The following is a 6,717-nucleotide window of genomic DNA, read 5'->3' as shown; positions in this document are numbered from 1 at the left end:
GATACTGCCCTGCTAAAAAAAAAACTATAGAAACCATTACAGAAATTCTATTGGATTTAATGGTTTTCATGGGAATTTTTTTGGTTGTAATGGGAATTATAGTGGTCTCTACTGATATATGTTGGGTTCTATTGGTGGGGGCATTAAATCCTAATGGAATATGTCCCAAAAATAATTCTGTAGTGGCTTAAATGGTAAAAGCCAATGATTCCTATTGGTATTTTAATAGAAACCATTAGAATGTCTGTGATGTTTCCAACTTTTTTTAAGTTGGCCTGATCTTCTGTCCTTGTCTAAAGATCTAATGACACACACACACACACACACATCATGCTTAATGTTTTATCAAGGTGAACACATGAAATTCATCAGTATCTGTAAAATTCACCTAAATGAGTTTCACAGCACTAACACCGTTTCAGCTTTGATCGGTTTGCCTCGGTAAACACGTAATGAACGGGGCGTTAACATATAAGCCTACTTGCATTTTATGGTTGTCAGCTTTGTTGCATTACATTTACTTCACCAGGAGATGGTGCTGCAATTTCTATCTGAATGAAGCCTCGAGTAACGAACCATTTTCGACACAATTGTATCAGAAAGCAATAATGCTTCGAAACGCTTCATTTGGCCATCACTACACTGCCCTACAAAGGCTAAGTGCAGTAACTACGCAAACACTGAAACTGAGAAAAATGGCTTTAAAGTTTTTACACCAGCCAGTCAAACATGTTGTGGGTAGATTAGTGGTAATGCATTCATGTATTGCCTTCTTAGGAAGAAATTTTTTATAGATAAAAACCATGACCACCGATGTGATCTTTGAGCCCCAAAATGCAGATACTGCACTCTGCCTTTGGATGACCTTAAACAACTAAAACACTATTGCAAATGCAAAGTGCAGTATCTACAAACTAAATGTGTTCATCCAACTTTTTTTCATGCTTCTTAATACATGTTTATAGTAATAATAAACTTTATATAACACAGAATTTTCATTTTCAGTTGAACTATCCCTTTAATATGGCCATACATAATTTCCTAGAATTAGAGGTTAGAGAGTAAGTTAACTTACGCTTCTTCTCCCTTTGGCCTAACTTCTAAGCTATTCTCAAACATGCTATCTACACCCTTAAAGCTATAATTAATAATTAAAATATAATTATTATGTATTCTTAGATAGCCTGTCTGTGAAATCCAAAAAACTGAGCACTTTTTTTTGTATATTAAGTAACCTACGAAATTAGTGCATGAAAATAGAGTACATTCAGTACATTATGCAAGTGTACTTTTTCACCTAGTGTGCTTGCTGTCGGCCCGGCTGCGCTCTTCCGGTTGTCCGGTTGTCAACTTTTAGAGTAACTTTGTCTAACAAGATAACTTTACCAGACCCAGCTAACTTTTGAAGGAGTGACCCCTGTCAATACAATCGGATTAGCTGCCTGAAACGCAGAGATGTCCGAATCAACAAACACCAACGTGATTAAATCGGATTATCATTACGTTGTCAGAGGATATTGCCTTTAATAGAGCAGCACAAGTAACGTTAAGTCAAAATTTGCTAGCGGCTGGCTAGTCAATGTTAACTGATTATAAAGCTGTCAGTTGCCTTACTATGAGTTATTATTTTGCTATCTTCCTTACCAGTCTATGAATTTGCATTTTAACGCGACCATCATTTGGCTGCGGGATTGTGCCATGGTTGGCTTGTTGTTTCTGTGTGTTACGATAGGGGCAAACCGCATACAATCCCCATCGTGACAAGGCTGAAACCGCAGTATCTGCTTTGTCAAAAACGGGGAAACAAAGCTAGAACGCAGTAACATCACTTACTGTGTTTTGCCTTGGTATTGGCTTGGATTTTGTAGTTACTGCAATTTTGACACACTTGTTTCTCTAAAACTGGACAAAATTGAACCAGCAAACTTTGTCACAAGACAGAACAGATGTCACAAAGCCCATTTCAAGTCTTAACTCAATTTTCTCATGCAAATATAAATTCTTAAGCAATGCCTTACCCAAGAAATTCCTCATATTCTTACCAAGAATAAAACTTGTACTTTGACTGATCTGAACGTTATGAGACTCTAACACACTGTTCTTTGGTGTCGTGCTGTTCTCATAAAAGAGAAAGTGGGTGATACCATCTAGTGGATTTACAATGATATTGTTCTCTGTTAGTACTGTGATCAGAGAGAGGCAGAGAAAACATTTAAAAAGAGAAAAAGAGTAGGACCTGATTAATCAGAAATAAGGAACAACTTTCATACAGTATATACACACATTACAAAATAAATAAATACATAAATAAATAAGACAAAGACTAAGAAGACCACATTTTCTTGATGAACTAATCAGCATATTAGAATGATTTAGGAAGGATAATGTGAAACTGAAAAATATGTATATGGTAGTGGTGCTATTTAGCACCTCAGTCATCCCAAAGAATTGGTGAAGAACCGCTAAAGAACCACTGAAGCACCAAGATTTGTTTCTATACAGCACTTAAAGTGGTTCCCTATGATTACGAGCCAAATAACCACTTTTGGTGCCATATAGCACCAATTTTTTTTAGAGTGTATGTATACGACAGATTGGGGCTGCACATCAGCACTGACTCAGTAGCCCCTCACGCAATGTTGTCATGACAACCGGTACACAATATTCACTTCAGGAGGTTTTATTTTTTGTATTATTGTTTTATTTCTTATCATATACCTTATAGAAATGACGAGAGTCGCATTTGTTTCTGTTGAGCCTGATTTCTAAAAATGGTTTGTGTGTGTGCGTGTGTGTGCTTATCCTGGGTACCATGACAACAGTGCGAGTTATAGTAAGCATGAGCGTCGGCGCCTGCTGACGGCTCGAACTCATCACAGTAACGGCCGAGCTCAGTGTTCTGGCTGAATAATACGGTTTCTTTCTCGCAAAACCTTACAGTATGCCTCCTGAACATTTCCCATATATGGTGTGCGTCTCACTGTATCATTACGTGATACTTTTGTATAATTGTTGCAATGTTTCAGCCTGGTCGCTGTGCACTGCCCTTATAGGAAGGAGCGCATGCAGGACTATTTTTTCTGCTTTTGAGGTCCGAAAAAGATTGAAAACATAGGGCACTGGAACAACAGCAGGGTGAGTAAAAGATGGCTTTATTTTCATTTCAGGGTGAACTATCCCTTTAACTGTATTTCATGATCACAGTGATTCCAGGCATCACTGCAGTGCTGTATGTAAGAAAGGCTGCTAGTGGTTGAAATAGGTATGCAGTCCAAATGCAAAATATTATTTGGCCCGTCCCCGCCCCACCCCCTCCTCCTCAGACTCAACGCTCACGCGGGTTGCCAGTTTGAGGATACGCAACAGGAACGAGCACAATTGAAAATGGAAGGTGAGGAGACTCACACACTGTAAGTTGATGAGTTGATTTATCCGCATTTTAATGGCTTTTTAGGTCGGGTAGAATGTGCGATCTCTGACCCAGTTTATTTGCCAGCTTCCATGGCAGCAATACGCAGTGTTTTCCGCCAACTGGCAAACTGTAATAGCGAAATACTATTGGGTAAACTGGCAAAGTGTGGTATTGCACAGGCCTAAACAGAAACAGACATTCCAGCACGGAACGCACATTTCAAAGTAAAATAACTAGCTGTAGCATTGTTTTTCTGAAAAACGAGTATGTGAACGAGTATTTTGTTCCTAAATATCTGCAAACATAGACTGTAAAAAAAATCTGGTCTCCAATTGAAAATGTTCTAGTGACCGATCACATCTAAATTTTTCAGTAGCCAAAATTGAATTTCTTTGAATTGATGCAATTTATTTCACAAGAATTCAATTTGGGCAACTAAAAAAATTTGATGTGATCGGTCACTAGAACATTTTCAATTGGAGACCTGATTTTTTTTTTTACAGTTATGGTATTTGTATGCTTTAGTTCAGTCAATAACTTACATACTGCACACTGTAAAAAAAATTCAGCTCTCCAATTGAACATTTTCTAGTGACCGATCACATCTAAATTTTTCAGTTGGCCAAATTGAATTTCTGTGAATTGATGCAATTTAATTCAATTAAATTCAAGAAATTCAATTTGGCCAACTAAAAAATGTAGATGTGATCAGTCACTAGAAAATGTTCAATTGGAGACCTGATTTTTTTTTACAGTGCACCTTTAAGGGTACCACCCCAGTGACAGCCACTTATACCTTAAAAGGTACAATTTTGTACTCTTTTTTTTTTCATGAGTATTCATCATCTGGTCATGTGATCCCAACTTGAGACACGCTCCAATGAAAAATAAAACCACTTTTTAAGCTATCTTTATATCAAAACGTTTAAATCATATTAAGACAGCAATATGACACCTGTTTAACTTGCACTTTCATGTGGATATCTATAGCTTATTTATAAGTAAATTGGTTGTATATCAGAAATTAAACCAACTGCAATGGCTGCACTCCTGTATTGCTACACAAAAGATCTATTCACACTGCATGAAAAGTGGGATTTTCGACCCCATAAACGCCTGTATACTCCTGGAAATCTCCCTAATTTTCGGCAGTTTTCGACAATTTAGAGGCAGCGAACATCGCGTTCGTCTGTGCCACAAATTGTCGTAAACGAACCATGACGTAGGTGGAGAGCCCCTGCTGAGAGACCGCGCGGAGGTGCGACGCCTCTAATTTGCATATGAATAGCAGCGAAACCAGAGAGTCAACGGCCAGACTTGAATTTACTCACTCACTATTGGCTGAAGCCACTACATTTAAAAAAGAAAAATCCCTCGTGATTGGTTGGCAGATCACTGCAAACCAATCATTATTGGTCCCCCTGGCTCATTATAAATGTAAACCCCAATAATAATAATAAATATATAATTTATGTTGTAATAATTTGTTTCATATTAATGTTATTGTGCTATGAAGTATTCATACCATCAAGGAATATATGGGCAAATTATACGGACCGTGCCGTTTATTCAAACAAGGGGCTTCATTTATAAGCATACAGCTGTTCATTCAAAGAAAGGGCTTAATTTATAAAACACAGCGGTTTACTCAAAGAAAGAGCTTTATTGTTAAACACACAACTATGTACAGTGCAGCAGTAATGTCTCGTAATGTAATGTAAAGTTCGGCGTGCTCCAGGCTGCGAGAGGCCGGTGGCCGCACAATCCATCCAGACACCCCGTCAACAAAGCTGTCTTCCTCGTCAGATATGAGTTCAATGGTCGCGGACTTCCAAACGTCCACCTCATCCTCAGCCAGCCAGCACACTCTCGCTTCCAGCAACTGTAATACAATCCATAAAGACAATAAGCAACCTGAAAAATACTCACATTGACAAAAAACGGATCTAATATAATAAATCTTACCCTTTTTCTTCTTGATCGACTCCGAGCTAAACTTCGCAGTTTCAGGTTGTTTGTATCTGAAGCTCCGGCGTGTCGATTCATAATACGTCTTACAGGCAGCTGGAAAACAATTACATGAGACTGGTATTAATAAAAACAGTCACGGTAAAATTAAACAAGGAATGAGAAACACATTAGAAGTTACTTACACACAATTTCGTCATGATCAGCGGTTAAATCTGGACTCGCGGAAATCTCTCCAAGCAGATAAGAGCTCACGGCTTCGTTATGAGGCGAGGATAGTCTGTGTAAACAAAATGTGCAGTTTTAAGCTCGGATCTATTAACGCATCCATTTCCTTATACAGCTGAATAAAAGCATATTCTTTAAATCGTAACGTTACATTACCCATGCTGTGGTTCATAGCGACTGCAGTTTGCCTCAGAGTTATGAAGACGAAGACAGCCTCCTGAAAATGAGTCCAAAAAGTTCGTCGCGTCCATGCAGAGATTGAGTTGAAGACGGTGTCCTGTCATTGTTGATCACGAAAAAGGAAAGCAGCAAAAAACATAAAAAAATAGTTTAAAGCTCGTCTTCTACGCGTCATGGCCATGACCTCGACCTCGCACCCCATTGGACTAGGGCTCTGATATGGAACGCGCCCGGGGCCAAATCTCTTTATACGAAACGCGTGACTTATGATCGTTTCAACCTTCAACACGCCCTGTTTTCCGCTTCACGCACAGTTTTAACATGTTAAGAAGACACATTTGAACGTGTTTCTTAACGCGCACATTCTGTACATGTCGAAGTGTAATATTTTTTTTTTTAAAGCAGACTTACCTTTAGATGTAGCCTAGGCTACATACATATTAATATAAGATATTAATTAATTGCTTAACTGACTACTGTGCTAGAGTAAAGTAGCCTAATGTTACAATGTATATTAAGTAAATGCTTAATATTATACAATTATTATAATTTATCTATATGGGTTATTGTTTGTTTTTTAAAGTTAGGCTATATATAATTTCTAAAAGTATAGGCTAATTTACACAGCACATATTTATAACTGAAAACACACACCACTTTATTCACTTTCACATAATAATGTTTTTGTAATTTGGTGTTTAGTTTGTTGTATAGTTTGTTTATACTGTTCTGTCTCTGTTTTGTTTCCAGGAACATCTGATGAGTGCTATAATAAAATGACTTCATTATATTTAAAATATGTTTTGATATTCATTTTATTTATATTATTAATATTTTATTTACCCATAAACGTGTCTTTAGGAAGCCATAAGTTATAGAGACAAGAATAACTTTTGCCATTTAAATGCCACATTCATTTACTGAGGACC

This window comes from Gobio gobio, assembly GCF_949357685.1.
Source record: "Gobio gobio genome assembly, chromosome: 11".
In the NCBI taxonomy this organism is placed as follows: Eukaryota; Metazoa; Chordata; class Actinopteri; order Cypriniformes; family Gobionidae; genus Gobio; species Gobio gobio.
This window is presented reverse-complemented; position numbering follows the sequence as displayed.